An 18,389-nucleotide genomic window follows, 5' to 3' on the forward strand; every position below is an offset into this window, starting at 1 on the left:
AATGGCACTTGATTCACTGCGCAAGTGGAATTTTTGATAACTTTGCCAAGAGGAAAAGTTGGTCAAAAGTTGGCTGTCGCTTTAATGCGTATAAATGCTTATCTGGCAACGAGTATATGACTAGATGGCGAGGCTACGCCGCTTTTGCCTCAGTTTCAACTTCGGGGCTCTTCAAGTCTCAAAGCCAACTTAAATCCACTGAAAGCATTGGCTTTCTCTCTTCACGTGCTGACTTTCCCTGCCCTTTCTGCCATCCCCCCTGACTTTGTCTAGCTGTTATTTTTTGTTTGTTCTGTTTTTCCTCGGTTCGAAGTTGGCAAAGTTTTCAGCTTGAACATTTGCGCCTCAGAGCACACTCAAGCACACACGAAACTCTATATGTATACATAATTCAGCAAGACGCTGGCAACACGTCACACAAATGTCGCCAAAAGCAAGTCTCAATGCACGCCATCAATCTCGAGGGCAGTGGCGCCTTTTCCGCTCCACTCCACTTCCACTCCCGTCTTCCCATCCAATCTGATCCGCTCCGGTCCGCTACCTCCCCTCTACCCCACTGTCTCTGCCACTGTCTCTGCCGGCGATGTTCACAATTGAATTATTACATCGGGTTGAACAGACGTTTGGCCATTTGGTACTCGATTTGGTCACTTAACCAGCCAACGAGAAGCAGACAGGACCAGCATACAGCATGTAGCATCAATGGCCAGCAAGGATAATGTGAGTGGCAGTCACTACGAGGACATCGGATATGGCGACACTCATTTGCAGCCATGTGTGTTTGTTTGTTTTTTGTTTATCCGAGCAAATCAGCCCCGAGGACACCGACTACTCACTGGGACATAAATTCCAAGGAGAGATGATCAATTTCACTTTTTTACTCATACTCAGTATTTTACTTTAATAAAACTAAATACTTTTTTCAGATATAAGCCAATAATATTTATGACAGTCCACTAAAGCAATAAATTTTTAAAATATTTTTTTGATATTCTATAATTAATAAATGAAATAAAAACTATTGAATGAAGAAACCATATAATCTAATCTTTTTGTTATATAGATCTGATATTAAAAAACTAAAAGAAAAGAAATGAAAATATTTAAAATATTGTCTCCATTCCTGTTTGTTTTCGGTGTAACTCTCCTGAATCGTAAATATATACTAGAATGCTCGCCTATGGCTTACTGACCGATTCGCATCCTAGTTTTGACCTTCAGTCTGGGCATTTATTTGATGATGGCTTGTTGTTGGCCCTGTCGTTGTCGTTGCCAATGTCGTTGGTGTTCTTCTGGCCCTGTCTCCCCAGCGGAGGCTGTGTATTCGACTGCGAACAGCAAATTAAAACAATTTTAACAGCTACTTTCGATGTCGTTTGTCGTCGTCTACGTTTGCTCCATAAATAAAACATGTCAACTTGTTATTGCTGCCCCCGACAGACGTTCTATCCATGTGTTTGGTGGGTTCGGTAAGGTTCAGAGGTCTGCCTGCAGCCTGTTATTGTTATTGGAATTGGAATTGGCCAAGCATCGCCTTTGTTATTGAACTATTTACATTTGTTGCTGCAGGGCGGCTGCTAATTTACGACTCTCTCCCGGGCATCAATGAGCCTTAAAGCAGCCGGCAAATTGTTGTTCATAAATAAATATGCCGAACATAAATCCCAATGCTATAAATAAGCGTGGGCACAGGCGTCAAGGAATTTATAGGCATTGATTTTCGGGGGACTCCCATGCCCAAAAGCCGGCAGCAAACCGGAAAAGTGACAAAAGTCTTGAGCGAACCCCAAAAGTGAAAGTGAAACTTTTCTTTGAGGTCTCGGGTCAGCCGCAGCACGTTGTTTCCATCTTGTCTTTCCACTGACACTTATTAGATAAGTTTTTTGCAGCTCGAACAGGCCGTGTACATCATTTTGCCATTTTCCATTCGACTTTAAATTTAATTGCTTGCTTATCTGGTCCAAAAATAAGCGAATGCCAAAGGCGCTTGCCCTCGAATACGTCGGCGTCGGCCAATCCCCAGCTAAGCCGGTCCAATAAGACTTTTTATTGTCTTAGCCGGGCATTTAAATTGATCAAAAATGTTGCCGAGCAAAGCAGAGCTGAGCCACAGAAAAGAAAAACGATGGGAATAAACCTGGTCCTCCCCAGTCTGTGTCTGAGTCGAAGACTGAACCTTTGCCTTTGCCAGTGCCTGAGCCTGAGCCTGACGATTTCATTCAATCTATAAGTAATTTCTTGGCCATTTTTATCGCACTGGCAGGAGAAGATGGCGTTGCTGGGCGATGAGCTGAGACCACCCACGTGATTTGAATATTTTTCCAATAAACTTCAACAGCTTTTCAACAGTTCGAGTGGGGCCAGGAACTGACTATGCCTGGTGCCGCCTGGTGGTTCCCCATCTCACACTGTTTTCATTTACATATTGGATTTAAATGCCCAGACTTCCTTCCATGTCCAGCTGAGTGTTTTCCTGCCTCGCCCTGGCTTTTGTGCCACAGGACCAAGGACCAACGGCCACGAAAAGAAGAAGGAGCCTAAGCTTAATCGAATTTGCCGCAAATTGGCAATAAATTTTAATTTTGAAAGCGATTCCCCAGCGCTGATTGAAGTTAATCAAAGCAAAGCCGCATCCCAGCGAAAGCCTCGAGTGCCCCAGCCTGGTTTTGGCCACAATGCACTTCGGGTCATGCTCTCCATTGTCCCTGTTCGGGGCAATGCACTTCAGCTGCACTTCCGCGTGCAGCCTGCCGCAGCAGGACCCTTCCCCCAAAAACCTATTCAATTTTCAGGTGAAAGCGCGACCGCTCCTGGCAAAAACTAAGCAGCAACCAAGTTGCAAAGAGCAGAAGGCAAAAACAAGGCTTATTTACCTACCTCAGGAAAGGCTTTTTCCTGGGACAGCTGTAACAGCAGCACTAGGAGGAGCAGCTTTTGAAACTACTTCATCAATTTCATTCAGCACAACGGTGCTTTTTTTTTTTCTACTGGCTCTCCTTTGCTTTTTAGATAGTTTGTTTTCTTTGCTTTTTTTTTGGCCCATAATCAACTTAAAAGGCATTGGCAACAACGAACAGGAGCAGAGACTAAGCCCAGACCATGGCAATATGGCGTTGTAGTTGTGGTATATAGCTGTTGCTCGTTGCTGGTTGCTAGAAGCTGTCTGCTGGTTGCTAGATGGCCTAAGTCCTGGGCGACCACGCCCACTGTCCGGCCATGTCCCGTCGCCTGTTTGTCGCCGCCCGGAACACCCACCGCGGAAACGAATTTGACGAGGCATGCGGCACTTGCAGAACCAGCGTTTCGACACTAATTTCATTTGGTCGGAGCATTTTTTGTGGCCAAGCCCTCCAACAAAACAAAGCCCCCGGAAACGGATGGGCAACAGTTAAACGTGGAAAGCCACCAGGATTTCAATGCAAGGAGCCATTCATTCCACGAATAAGTTGTAATTGCAGGGCACTTTGTTTGAGTTCAATTTGCTAGATGCTTACAAAAAACAGCTGACGCACTGACAGACTCAATGTCTGGGAAGCTGTAGAAATTTTCGCAAAGTATTTATTTATTTTGCACGCAGCCATTGCTTTTGCCCAGAGAGTTAGTTGAAAACTGCAAATGGTTTTCAGCGCAACGCGGTTAAGACACCCGAGCAAACAGACGTTGATGGTCGCCTCTTGTTTCCTTTCATTTAACTTGGCTCTCAAAGGCTGTCTGCAATTTACTCATTTTCCGCAGCACCCAAAGGACTCGTGAATCAGCAAAACGGAACTTTAAACAAGGATAGAAATTAAAGATCGAATGTACTTTTTAAAGAGCTTGGTCTCTTGACTTTTTGTTACTCTCATTTTGTCAATATTAATTAATTATTTGTTGACTTTCGGTTGTTTTCAATAAAACAATAATTAAAGCTATTTTTGTTTATATTGTAAATATTTTATTTAAGCTTGAAAGTCAACACAATTTTAAGATTTTTCTTTGTGTGATGAATATTTTAATTTATTACTTTTCCATCTAATTTATTTGGCTTTTTAACATTTCAAACATTGCCCTCCCATACTCGTACAATTCCCCTTTGGCTTTAATGCTCTTGAATGATTTCTATATGCATTATATACCCCCAGTCTGACAATCGCATTGGAAATGCGTGAGCGCCTCGCTTTAATGCGAATTTCTGATTGCGCCCGAATGGCTTCATTTATTTTCGCCGCCATCAAGCAGCAAAAAAATCAAGGAAAACGAGGCAAGCTGAAACTGTTTGGGAAAGGATAACTGCGAAGAGCGCAAAAGGAAAACAAACCCGACAGTTGTACATAATATTTCACTTATGCATGTGCGCCCCCTCTGAGCCTCAGAGTAAAGTGAAATGAATGAGTGAGTGGCATGCGTGGCGCTAGAAAATTTGTTATAGCAATTTGAACTGTCAACGAGAAACCGAAAAAGTAAATTAAGAAACATTTGAAATTTAATTCACTTGCCAGTCGGAGTCGGATCCTTGTGGGGATCCGGGGACTCCTCTACCCAAATATATAATATAAGCACACCTACGATACATACACATGGTATGCAATATGTGCGCACATTAGAGGTGGCTTGTGAGTGGCAGCATCATAGTCGCACCAGAGCAAAGCACACCTGTCTGACTGCCTGACTACCTGGTTGCCTGACTGCTTGCCTGCCTGCCTGCCTGCCAGGTGACACCTCCGCCACTTGAGTACAGTAACGCAGCAACGGGGAGAACAACTGACAGACCCCAAACACACACCCGCTCACTTACAGACAGTCGGACAGAGAGACAGACAGACAGACAGGCAGAGAGACAGTCGTAGACCTGCAAAATTAGGCGAGTGTCACGAATTTAAAATAACTTTTAATTCATTCTTGATGAACATATGCATATGTACGTTGTTGCCACTGCCACTGAGAGTACCACACGGCGTATGAGTGCGGCTGGGAAATGAGCCCCAGTGCGAGTGTTCTCGAGCGAGTGTGCGAATGTGCATGTGTGTAAGTGCGGCTGCCACGCCTCTTAAGTGCCACATAACTCGAGCTTAGCATAAACAACCGCATTCGCATAAATGTTCGTTAAACTCAACCCGACACAACCAGAAATGTGGTGGAGCCTAAGAGATCTTTTGCCATACCGCCCACCTAGCCACCTGGCCGCCCACCTGAGCCACATAATTATTTAGTTTCCAGTTGGACGGAAACTGTGCTACTTGGGTAAATAGGGAGAATTCCCCAGCTCCAGCCCCAGCTACAGCCCGCCGTCCCTTCCGATGTCTTCGATTGTCATAAATCAACATGGACCCTGGGCTCGGGGAGAAGTCCTGGCTGTTGTCAACCGATTGTTTGCTGTTGGCATATGTTCGCTCCGATGCTCGACACCCGACGACCGATGCCCATTGCCCCAGGCCCGATGCTCCAAAAGCTTGACAGGTGCAAGTTTGAGCGACCCACTTAACAGAAAAATTTAAATTTCAGTTTGAGCACAGAAAGAAATTGGATTCAAAGTTGGACTTTCGCAACTGTCACTCAATAAAAACAATCTAAATAAAATTACTTTCTAAAACTGTATCAAATCAATTTACGGATGAAAAGTGGCTTTTAGATATCTGACACTTTTCTAACAACAATAAATTCATCAAAATGAAAACACTGGATTGCAATTTAAAGTTGAAATATCTAGAGTACATTTTGGAGTTTTGTCAGTGCATTTGCACGCCAAAGTTTCCAGTTCACTTGCCATGGGGAAATAAGCGAAAAGAGAACCCAGAACCTGGCGAAATAAAAGTTAGCGTAAATTATGCGCCAACGTGCGCGCCCCAATAAAAATAGAAAGACCAGCAAGAGCAAAGGAAAACAAAACCATCGGATCTCGAATGAAAGGCCTTATGCCGGGATGGCGGTGCATTGAACCGCGCAACGCGATGCCTTTGCTTTTCCTAAACAGGATACCACCGGCGATACGAACCTTTTGGGAGGAATTGCTCAGCTCCTCAACTGTTCCAGCTGGCAGCTGTAGTTGTTGCGGTTTCTGCTCCCTGGGTTATGCTTTCTAATCCACGCACGTTTCGCTTTTAATATTTATTTTGCGCTTTTTCACACTTTGCACACTGAGCCAAGGCACACCGCACACCGCTCACCGAGAGCCGGCACTTCAAAGGATATAATCGGAAGGAGTCGAGCTGAATTGAGCTGAGCTGTTGAAGGCTCGGGTCCTGGGGCTCTGATTATCGGCGGAGCGGATTGGTTTTTGTTATGCACGACGAGCGGCGCGCACAGTTCATCAATGCAAATTGCCACTGAACCACAACCGCGTTATCGGCGGGTTATCTGCCCCTGCCCTCAGCGACAGGCAATGCATTGAACCCGGGGGATTCTGTTGGTTTGTTTTTGGTATTCTGTTACACTTTTTTGCAGTTATCGTCCCAGGAATCCCCTGGCGATTCTCGACCAGTTAGTCTCACTCTAGTCTTTTTAATCTCACTCGAGCGGGGTAAGCACAAATGTTATTTAATTATCGCCGAACGGCTATGCGAATGTTGTTGTTTACTTCTGGGCCATGCCAGGATTCAGTTTTGCCTCTGGGACCAAATTTGCACCGTTACACTAACCGACCCGCACGAAGGATGTTTTCCAACTGATTCGTATTGAATTTCGAAGCGGAACGAGGCGAAGCCCCGACCCGAAGTCCCGCTTCGGCAAAGGACTCCGACGCCGCAGCCGAGTGTGGAACTCAAACGAATCCTTTCCGGCGAAATGAAACGATTCGGAAACGGGGATTCGGAATGTGGATGCTGTGTGCCAAGTCCATGGCGTTCCGCTCCTCCGCCTGATAAGAGGCTACTGCAACTTTTTGCCCCCGCGCATTGACAACAATTTATTTTTTGCACGTTGCTCGCATTTAAATGTTTTTGCTTATTGTCTGTCTCTCGCAGGGAATTTGCTCCACCGAACGAGTGAATTTCAGCTCGCCGGGCTCGTGGATGGGTGGCAGGATGCCAGGATGGCTGGGGTGGTAAACTTTTTTTTAATCACTTAAAAATGTATGCGCCTTTTTTCGACACGTGCGTGTCAAAATGCGGCGTCAAGGCAAAGGGTTAAACGTCAAGAAGGACAATTTGTTGCCAAGTTTATTACAGTGACAAACAAGCCGAAACCAGGCCAAGTCCTCGTGTTGTTTATACATGACTCCTGGTCCGAACTGCACGCGCTAAAGACATCACGCAGCGATATGCAATGGCAGAGTTAATGGCTATAATCCCGAACGAGTTGGACAACTCAGTTCAGCCGAGCAGCCGTTTCTTTTTACGAGTGCGTAATAAGAAAGCGTGAGACGTGCCACACGGACGTGATCCCGTTCCGCCCTCCCATCGATGCTTCCTTCGGCACTGCCGCCAAATCGTTGAGTTTTAAAATTAAGCACGCACCCCTATCCTAATCCCGGCCAAATTAAAAACACTATCCCGGCCAAGAGAGGCGTTTAGAGCCAAGGCGAGAGAGCCCGTCCCGAAGGAAAGAGCGCCGAGTTAGTTACTGGGTTACTAGGCCAGCGCCTTAAGCCGGCAATTAAAATCGGTCTTATTGGCCGGGACCGATGCAAGGAGGTGTGTGCAGTTCGCACCTTTTGATGCACTTCAACAGCTGCTTGAGCCCCCAAGAGTCTGGCGTTGCCATTTGACACTCTCTCTGGCGTAGGTGGAGCTGGGCTCGAGTTTAGCAAGTATTTTTCAATTATAACGTCGGCGAAACTTGCACGCCTGATAAGCACAAAAGTTTTTCATTGTCAGCAGCGCCTAAACCGAAACTTTGGCCCTGGCAAATTGCACGACCAGACACTCTACGGGCGCCTATCAATCTACTCGTAATACAAATATATGTATAGGCCAACCCACCCAACCACCGAGCCATCGTGCCATGGCATAACAAAATGTTGGCATTTCGAGCTTCCGATTCCATTTCGTCGGATGTCTTTTTTATTCTGCGGTTGCTCGCGACATATTTAAATCAGAATCGGGAGACTTGAATCGGCTTCCGGCCGCTTAGGCAGTTGAAAAATTAACTTGTCCGACAACTGGCGCCAGCAAATCAGCAGAGTTTTGGTATTTGATAAAAGCCTGGCACTTGAAAAAAAAGACCAAGAGTAGAATGATTGTTCAACAAAGAAATAAATCAAAGTTTTTTACGTCTCAAGTTACCTTTTAAGAAAAGAAGCGTTAGAAGCTACTGGAACTTCTAGAATAGAAGCCACATTATATTGGTTTCTGACTATCAAAAATAATTTCTCCGAGTGTGGTTTTGGGAAAGCTTCTAATCTAAGTGCTATGGGATCATCAGCGATGTGACAGCACCGAGCACTGACCATGTGGGCCACGATGTTTTTCGGGTGCGGCAAGAGTGCTATTGGAGTGCGAAGTGTCCCTGCCCAGCATTAAACTGGACAAAGCCCTGCCTGTTGCTGTGGTGCGTTGCTTTTGCCGTTGCCGTTGATGTTGATGTTGCTGTCTGCTGACATGAGCTGCAAAGTGCGGCACGTGTTGGCGTAACAATTTGGCAGGGCAGCCGTTCAGCAGCAGTGCCCAAAAACAGCAGATACGGATTCGAGGGCGGCTGGAGGCCGGCAAGGACAATGGCAAACGCTTTTATGTGCCGTAATGAAAAACTGTTATCTGCGTGCGCAATTTGAACGCAATTTGGTAACGCGTTTCGCCACATAAAACTTAAGTGACCCGAAACCAGTCCGACAGGAGCTGCAGTAGCCCCGAGATCTGAAGGAGATTCCCTCCTCTCGCATGTGTGTGTTTATGGCCCAGCGTGCAGCTTGCAAAACTGTTGACATTCGCAGGAAAATCAAAAGGCCAAAACGTTAAAGCCAAAGCCAAAGCCAAAGAGGCAAAGCAACGACAATGACAACGACAACGGCTACGTCGATGGCTGTGGAGAGCTCGAGTGTGAGAAATGAAATTGTTTGGCTATTATGCAGCATTAAAGCCAAATGTGCCGTATACATCCGTTTCACTTTGTCGTCACTTGACGGTGACGCACTTTATTTTTATTTACATGTCAGTCAACTAAGGCACATAGCCACGCCTCTTAACCATGTACCCTCCGCTACCGCCATGCCCCTGACAGATTTGTTGCAGCTGCGGCTTTTGGCAAACTATCATTAACATGTGGCACACCGTACACCGGAACCACCCAACCTCCCAGCCTTTAACCCTTCATGCCACAAAGCAGCAACAAGAAAAAAACATGACGAGAAAACGAAAAATTCTGCTCTTTTGCAGTTTTTATAACTTTGCCTGGCTGGTGCTTATTTACTTGTAAAATTTATTAAATATTTTTGTGGCTGTTGCCTTGCTTTGTCCTCTTTTTCTGTGTTTCCCCCAACCCCATCCCCATTCCCTTCGTTTTTGTTTTGCTTTTTTGGTGTACCACAAAATTGCTGACGTTTTTAATCCTTAAGAAGCTTTTGGCTCACATTTTTAGTGCACAGTGCGCCAGGGAGCGGGTGAGCTTCACCTTTTTTTCATTTTTTTAATATGCATTTTGCATAATTTTCATATAAACATTACTCATACGCCATGTGCACAGTGCAGAAGAAGCGGCCACAGCCGCACCAGAGCAACATAATAAGCCAAACAATTTAGCCAGCTTAACACAAATGAAATTTTGAGCCCGGCGCACTAAACCACGGCTTTAATTTGATTGGCCCAGGTAGCATACAAAGGTACACTCACCTAACCCAACCGCCTCATCAATCCATCTTGCCGCAGCAGCTCTTGCACCATGTGTTGGGCTAATAAACTTTTATGGACCAAAAGAGAGCGCAAATATCTGCGAAACTTTGCTCCGAAAATGCAATTGAAAAACATAAACCATAGCCAATATTAGACAACAATAACAAGCCGGCAGCGATGCTGGTCAGTCTGGGAAGGGGATAAACTCTAAATAAAATCATTCCACAACCAATGATCCCCTTATCTCTCTGATCCCCCGGAAACACAATCAAACCCTTACTATGCTGCTGCTGCAGATGCGAATATTTTTGTGCGGGCCCAAGCTAAACGACTACTGCTTTTGGCGCCGGCGGCTATCAAATTTTAATTAAAATTCAAAAACCAATAAATGCTCTGCAAGAAACAAAAACGGGCAAAAAGCCCTCTTCACAGCTCTGGCCCGAATTACCCTGAGAAAATAAACTTGCATGTGGTATGCGGCACAAAAGGATGCCACTAAAACCATCTATTAAAAATATTTTCCATGCATATTATTCTATGCACTTTTTCGATTAAATTTATTATTTCGTTCAATCCTTTGTGGTGGGTGCCAGACTGCCAGTGTCTGGCACTCTCGGCATTTTAAAATAATGTTTATGCCTGCTAATTGGGAATACCATAATCAATCACAGGTCGATCAAGTCAAAGAAGGATGGCACCCCCTATCGGCATTGTTTAATATCGAAAATATTTGAAAAACCCTAACAAAGAAATTAAGTACTTTATGAAAATTCTTTGCGGTGATGGTTAAAGGGTTAGCAAGGTAATTGTATAAATTCACAATAGTCGAAGTCTTCGTATGGCAAAAGTTTTTCTCAGTTCAAAGAACTAAAGGGCTTTTGCCTGGTAATTAAGCACAGAGAAGAAACAATGCCTGGACATTTTCCAGTCGCTTGCTCAACTTTTCTGTATTGTTGCTTCTGTTTCTGTTTGTTTGGCTTATAGTTCAGACTATGGCTGAGAGATATGGTCGCAGCTAAAGCGAAGCTGCACTACCTCGGTGCTGGCATTGTTTATGTATCTTAAGGATAATGACGCGCTTCATTATGCGCCTGTGTGAGGATGCCAGGAAAGCTCCTGCCCGCCTGCCTGCTTGCCAGCTACCTCTTAGCACTCCTGCTCAGTGCTCCTGGCGGTTTTGCTTTATGTTTTCGTTGAGTATTTATTTTTATTTTTTAAGTTCGCCGTTCGTCTTTTGCGTAAAAACTTTTCGACTCCTAGACGTCGCGACGTTTTTCCAGAGATAATAGAAACTCGATACGCTTGGCGCATCTAAGCTCTATCTATGGCTGACTCGTCGGTTGTTTTGGCATTGTTCTCCCTTCGTCTTTTGTTTTTATTTACCCACACCGGAGAAAGCGGCTTTTACAAGCAGTAAATTTAAGATGATTCTGCTCCGGCTCGTGCTCCTACTCCAGCTCTTGCCTGAGGATCCTTCCGCGTTCCCCCCGCCACCGGTTCGCCTTGCAGTGTGGTTGAAATAAAAATGTTGAATCGTCATAAATGGCTCCATAAACTACGTCAATAATGCCCATGCCCCCAATGCCTGGCCTCGACATCGCAATGTTGCCGGGTAACTTGTGCGGCAGCCGCCAAGAATGAGCATAAAAATGAAAATGAAAATAAAAATAGTTGGCCAGCATAAACGCCTCCGTGATTTTTACATAAGAATAGGCCAGCCACCCCCAAAGCCATGTCCAAGCCAATCCTTAGTCCGAGATCAAGTTGGAGTTCCTTCTTTTTTTCTGCAAGAGCTTGTTTTTTATTGTTTGCATTGCGACGTCATTGCCATGGGCGCGAAATGCTGGCTAGAATTAATTAAAATGAATGAGGGGACATGTCATAAACAAAGGCAAAGTCAACTGTTGACTAAGCGACCCAACGGACACCGCCTTTCGTCCTCCGCCCACTTAACAGCTTGTCAGCGGGGGCGTGTCCCCAAGATAAAACCACATCAGAGAAAAAGCAGGACAGAGCCAAAAAAAAAGCAAAAAAAAAATAGAAATCTAAACGAATAGGGCAAAGAAAAAAAATTGTAACGAAAAGAAAACTCCATAAATATTTCAAGTCCTTCGCTCGGGAGTGGCGCCATCTATCGATGGAGTGTTCGTATATGTGGGGGTGCTGTAAAACAAGTCATAAATTACAGCCCGGCACTGTCAAAGTTCAGCTGACTGCGTTTCGGCCAGCCAAGTGCCAAAGAAATGCTGCACAGCCAGCAAATATTGCGCATACGCCGCGTTGCCGCTGTTGCTACTGCTATTGCCATTGCAACATGCCTCTGGCGGGCCGTCAGGGGCAACGAACTCAATTTGCGGACCCCAAAGCCCCCCAAATAATAAAAAACAGAAAGCCAAATCAAAACTATAAGCCGGGAATTTCCGTTGCAGAGCCGTAAATTTATAACCGGCCAAGCGATGTTTAATTAGCTAACAAATTCGCAAAAATTTCAAAAAATAAAAACACAAAAAAGTGGAAAGGCTGCAAATGTAGGCTTTCGCCCAGCCTGCAACCTTTGATGTGGTTTACCGGGGTGACTCTTGACTTCTGACTATTGACATTTAAAACGAATAAGCAGTGAGCTTAAAGCGGAATGACTTTGAATAGACTCCTGCCCGTAATTACCCGACTTTAAAAGCAAAGACCCGGCACACCATTGTGCTGGAGACCGGGCACCGTACCTTTTCAATTTTCGCCTAACATAACAATTAGTCCGGATATTTGTTGTTAGTTTTCTCAACTCCACTCCACTCCATTCCGCTCGGTGCTCGACTTGACACATTCGACTCTCGACACACGCACTCTGCAAGCTAATTATGCCGCAAATACTTAAAGGATGACGCAGCAGAAAGCACTTAGCGCCCGAAATGAGTATATACTACGTGTATATAGTCATAAGTGAGCTTGTGTGTTTAAGCGTGTGTTCTGTGTGTATTATTTCATAAAATATTTCCTTAGCTGCTGGCACAAAAGATCATGCCAAGACATAAATCTCGACGTTTCAGTTGGCCAAGCCGAGAGCAGCAAGACGCTAACGACGACGGCAATGAGGAGTTAAGACGTCGTCATCTTTTGGCAAGGAGCTGGGAAACTACCACAACTGTAGTGCGATTATGTGTGCGAGTGTGGTGCGTGCGTGTGTGCTAGGTATCCATGTATATTGGTGGGAATATACAAATACTTTTGGCATATTCTCATTGTCATTATTTTTGTTGGGCTGACACAGCTAATAACGTGGCGTATGATTGTTGCAAACGCAGCGTATGAGTAATCATAATGGTGCCCCATCGGCACACAGACATCCTCTCATGGGCCATCATACATCCGTACTTGCAGACTCACGCCCACACCCAGACCCGTGGAATATTTGTGGCGATGCGTAAATTGCCTTTGCCTTTCGTAACGAAACAAAACTTTGGCTAGAGCATCGCCCAAAAATACGCGCATAATGAAAAATAGCTAAAATTTTGCAGCGCTCAAATGTATGCTACGCTTTTTGTTCTTGCTTTGATTAATACTTCCATATGGCCAACTGGTAACAAACTCGACGCGTTCAAGGCACATTAATAAAATATAACAATTTATGGCGGCTTATTATGAGCCGAGCCAACAGCAGGCACATACAGGGTGTCTAATAAATTTAGAAAATTTTATTTTCCACTGGCAATTATCTTAATTAGAATTTGAGCTAGGACTATAAATGCGATTTTTTTTAGGGGGGAAAATAGAATAATATAATTTATTGTACCCCACCAAGCACAGACAGTTCTCAGTCAACTACTCATCGGCACTCCCACTGCTCCACTCAAGTTCAACAAACAGAAAATTTATGAAAAATTTACTTAAACACAGTTTTTCGTTACATTGACAAACTTTTAGCCGGCAAAAGTGGTTCAACAATGCCCGGACAACCCTGACAAAGGACACAGCTAGGAACGCTTGAAAGGGGACTTGGTGGAGCAACCATAGTCAGAAAGAAAGTGTACACAACAATTTGTTGGCTGCCCTGCTAACTGTGCGCATTTGTTAGACTTCAATGCCGGTGGGCTGTGAGTGCTGTTGGGCTGCTGATTTTATGCCGCATTTAATAATGCCAGCCCACAAAAATCACATCCGCCAATTTACAACGCCAAACCAAATCGATGCCGCATCCTCGACATTCACAACGACATGGTTGTGGATGTGGAGTGACGTCTACTTATAAGAAATATCAGCTCGGCTCGAGTCAAGTCAGGTCGGGCAGAGCGCCGGGGAGGGTCGGCCGAACAACTCAGGACAAACTTTGCTAGAAAGTTGTCGTATATTTGTTGCCTTTTTCACAATTCATTAAATTTGATTAGAGAACTTTTGCCATAAAAATTACGAAATTGTGCCGTTGACGCAGCTAGCCTTCGTCTCGGGATCAGGCCCAAGTTCGAATGGCAATAGCTATGGCTTTGCCTCAGTTTGTGTGCGTTTTGGGTGCTATGGCAGAGTGTGTGTGGGAAAGATTTGTGTTTGTTGTGCGTGGATATGATTTCGTGCATGTGCTTCTTGGGTTTGCGAAAAGTTTCAACTGTCAGGTGGCAAAAGCCAATCGGCCAGCCATCGGAATTTTTCCACAAATTATGTGCCATCCATCCATCCCAACCTATCCCTTACTGGCACTGGCCCTTCCTCGCCCTCGTATTAAAGGTCGTATTATTTATTGTCGACCGGACGGCGGGTCGGCGGGACCCTTTGCTGGGCGGTGGGTCAGATGATGACAAAGTTTGCAAAACTCTGTACGGACTGTGGCACAGACAAAATTGTTCATAATTAAATGCAAAGGCTCGTTGGAATTAAAAACGCAGAGGCCTTTACCAGGCGTTGCCATTGCTTTGCTTTTAAGGCTGCTAAATAATTAAAGCAACTTAATGGACTTGGCCTGGCTCCCAACTCGTCCTGTGGGCGGCCGTTCCTGCACCGGCTCTTCCGCTGCGAAGCTTCCTGTAGATCTGCCTAAAAGTTCCGACAACTGAGTGCAGCGGCAATTGAATTAAGTTTCTCCTCAAAGCGAAAAACGCACATTAATGTTTTGCTGGTAATTGCCAGTTAAACGCATTCAGGGTTCTCTCCAAGGTCTGGGTTAAGGCATGCAACACGATATATGCTCGTAATATATAACATCGTTTGCTTATTAAGCTTCTTGTCTGTGCAGGGTAAAAATTTCAAAATTAAACAATACCAGCGCTCACACAGACACGCATCTTTCTGCATATTTCAGCGAGAATTTAGAACCCAAGCGGAAGGCAGGGGAAAATGAGTATGCCTTCATGCTTGACCCGAAGCATAAACTCCAGGCCAGCGACTACCCTCATCCTGGAAGCGCTTACGAGCAGGAACAGAAACAGGACCAGAAGCAACATCAGCAGATTGAAGATTCCAGCATTCGACATAATGTTGCGGTTAGGCTAAACGACTGCATAGAACAAGCTTTTTATGCCGGTCGAGCGCTCGCATTTACCACTGACCTCCACGCCGCCGCCCCACTCTCCAAGGCCCCTTCGTCGTACGGCGTACGCCGTTCACCGTTCACCAGGCTCCCCGGTCATTTTCCCGGTTTTTCCCACACTGAAGCCGTGGGCAGCTGTGTGTGCATGTGGGTTGTTTCTGCGGCCAGGCATATGCGATTACCGAACTGGCTCCCTTGCTGCCATACACCACAGAAGCCATACATGCCCTACGTTACCAAGGATATTTCCGGGAGGGTATTAGCTTTAGGCTTAAAGTGGGAATTAAATTTTTTCTCTACAGATATTTGGTACTCAACTTTTAAATATTCTTTCACAATGCAAAGTAAGTTTAATTTTGAAAAAAATATTGAGAGAGTATTCATTTTCCGGCTTAAATCAGCTTTTAGCGATTGCCACCCGTTGTGTATTTAAATGAGGATTCCGTAAAATCCATTTAAAGGTCCAACCACGGACTATGCCCCTCTGTAAGACCCACTCGCTCCTAGGCAAACTCCATACGAATGAACTTATTTCCGAATATTTTCTTCAATGCGTTGAGTGCTTAACAGGTTTTCGTCCTTTCGTCATTCCTTTCTGTGGAACACGAATGCGAGCGGAAATAACTGCCATGGCGCCCCATCGATTCCCATCGTGAAATTCGGTTTTGTCACGTCATTGTGACCCCATCAGTAGGTTTTTCCTTTGATACGTTTTCAATAAAATAACTTTACTAAATGATTATGTAAATATATTATCTGGGATTGCACAAAATATTAACTGTCTGCTACGACTACTTTAGTAGATAAGAGTTAATATATAATATAGGAAAGGATTACGATAATAAGCAACAAAAATCTTGATTTGTCGTTTAGTTTCCGTTGACTTGATGACAATTATCTGCTGGTGGGGGATGTATGCAAACAGCAATCTCATTGACTCGACCAAACTGATTGATTTTATCTCCGGGCTCAATTAAATGAACTCGACGCACTTCCAGCTTATTACTAAATCCGGCCACGCCCCGCTGACTACGACAATTGGCATTGTGGTCCCAGTCAAGTGGCTCCAAGTCGGTTCGACGAGTCTGCACGACTATGGCATGTCTTTGGCAGCAAATTAGCTTAGCCACTGCTAATAGGGAATGCCATTGGCAATTGAGATTCGCATACGAAAATCGAATGAAATGGTTAATGGGTTTGCTGGATCGACAGGGCATGTCGTGGCAGAAATCAAGAAGACAAGAGCGCGCCCGAACAGTTGACAGGGAAACGCTGATAATTGACATTGCGATTTCGATTCCATGCTTTGCTTTCGGGGATTGATGCAGAGCCTGGCAGGGGTGTAGGGCCTGGGGTATTATTATTTTATTGTTTCAGCCAGCTTATGAAGTAATAATCCAGCCACGTCAACACAATTCGATTGTCAGCACAAAACGCCGGAACACTTTGGACAGTGCGGCATCGCAAATCGCAATCATCAGTGGCCGGCAGTCGCCTGTACAACAAAATCAGTTAGCAAATCCACTCAAATGTGCGCCGCGCATTTCCATAGACACATTGACAGCTGCCCGCATGTGGCCCGCCCGCAGCGGGATAGCATTTCTCTCCGGTTTCTGGCCTCCAGTGCTGCCTGATACGTGCACTTTAAAAAATTTTACAAGAAATTTCCCATCGTTATGGTTAAAAGCAGGGTTACAAATAGCAATAATATCTAAGCTAGACATAGCATTCTACTCTAATTTCTCCAAGTGCTACAGAATGACTGACTGGTTGACTGACTATATCTGCGTCTGGCCATCCCTACTTCGCTCATATGAATAGAGCCAGCAGAGCATCGATTTCACTTCATTTGATGCCAACCAACAAGCTGAGAACCAAGCACCGACCATCGTGCACCGAACACCGAGCCTAGAACACTGAGAACTGACTAACTGACTGCCAGGATGGCTATCTGGCTGACTGATGGACAGACAACTCAATATAACAAGCCTACGGCGCGATTGCCTCCGGCTCCGGCAATGTGAGGCGAGACATGTCCGTTGTGCTGTTGTTTGCCGTCATTGGCACGAGAAGCCCGAGTGGATACTCTAAGACTAAGCCACGGCAGGATGAGAATTTGTATCCAAAAAAGGGGCTTCCAATATTTCAATACCAAAAGCCATTGATTTGCGCCGCGGCTGCGACATGGGTTTCTGCGAAAGCTTTCGCTTTTGAAGCTGACATTGCCAAGTTGCGAATTCGGCGAGTGCTTAATTATTTTTTGCGGTTTTGTCCTTTTCCGTTGGAAAGCGTGGAGCTAAATTGCTTGAGTCACCCACACGAGTGGGAGACATCTAACCGAACAGAGCTGAGCTGCTAATGAAACCCATGCGAAATTGGATTTCCATGTACACAGTCGACGGACAAGCAGACTGATGGACTGACAGACGGGCAGACAGAAGTCGTCACTCTGACGACCGAGTCCTTTCCCGCTCCAGTACCAGTCCTGTTCTTTTTCTGTCCGTCTAATGGCTGGGGCGTGGCTACACGTGCTCGACTAATTATGCATAATTGAGCGCATATTTGTAATGCGAGAATATTAATTAGCTTCAACAACTTGTGCTTCAAATATGTCCAAGTATGAATGCAGACATTCATGCCGAAGTGCACTTGAGAATATTTGAGAGCTTGCAGGTCCTGTCTCCTCCCCCTCCTGACTTCTGCCTCCTGACGACTTCTGATTGGGGTGAACGCCCCGACACCCGCAAATTAAAAGCTGCTATCACGTAATGCGCCTGTTAACTAGCCAGATCAGTGGCAGTTTGAGTTTTTGGGTAAAACTATTATTCTACCCTATGGAACAAGGGGTCTAATTCCATATTGATGAGCCACAGAGACAGTCGAGGGTAGGAGGGTGTCTTCGCTTTCAGCTCGCCCAAATTGTAACTTGTTCATTAAGGACTAATGGAGTGGGTGCTGCTGGCTGCTGGGTGATGGGTTTTGGGGGCTGGAACTGCAGCAAGTATAAAATCTTCGGGATTAGATGCAATCAACAATAACAGCTGCTGGAGGCAACTAGCCGGGGCAACTTTCGGAGCGCTGTGTCTGTCAAATTCTAATTGTCATTACGTATACGTAAAGCGAACTGAAAAGACAAA

The 18,389-nt window shown here is 45.2% G+C and overlaps 1 protein-coding gene across 2 annotated transcripts in view; it reads right to left on the bottom strand.

Annotated features, from left to right (window-relative positions):
- Positions 1-6,629, bottom strand: part of beat-VI (beaten path VI) — a 56,123-nt gene extending 49,494 nt beyond the window's left edge. For both annotated transcript variants that reach the window (XM_017237393.2, XM_017237392.2), the window contains exon 1: positions 5,972-6,629. The gene's annotated coding sequence lies outside the window, so the exon portion shown is untranslated. The remainder of the gene's footprint in view (positions 1-5,971) is intronic.
- Positions 6,630-18,389: the final 11,760 nt, after the last annotated feature.

Source organism: Drosophila bipectinata, chromosome 3R (assembly GCF_030179905.1).
Source record: "Drosophila bipectinata strain 14024-0381.07 chromosome 3R, DbipHiC1v2, whole genome shotgun sequence".
Classification (NCBI taxonomy): Eukaryota; Metazoa; Arthropoda; class Insecta; order Diptera; family Drosophilidae; genus Drosophila; species Drosophila bipectinata.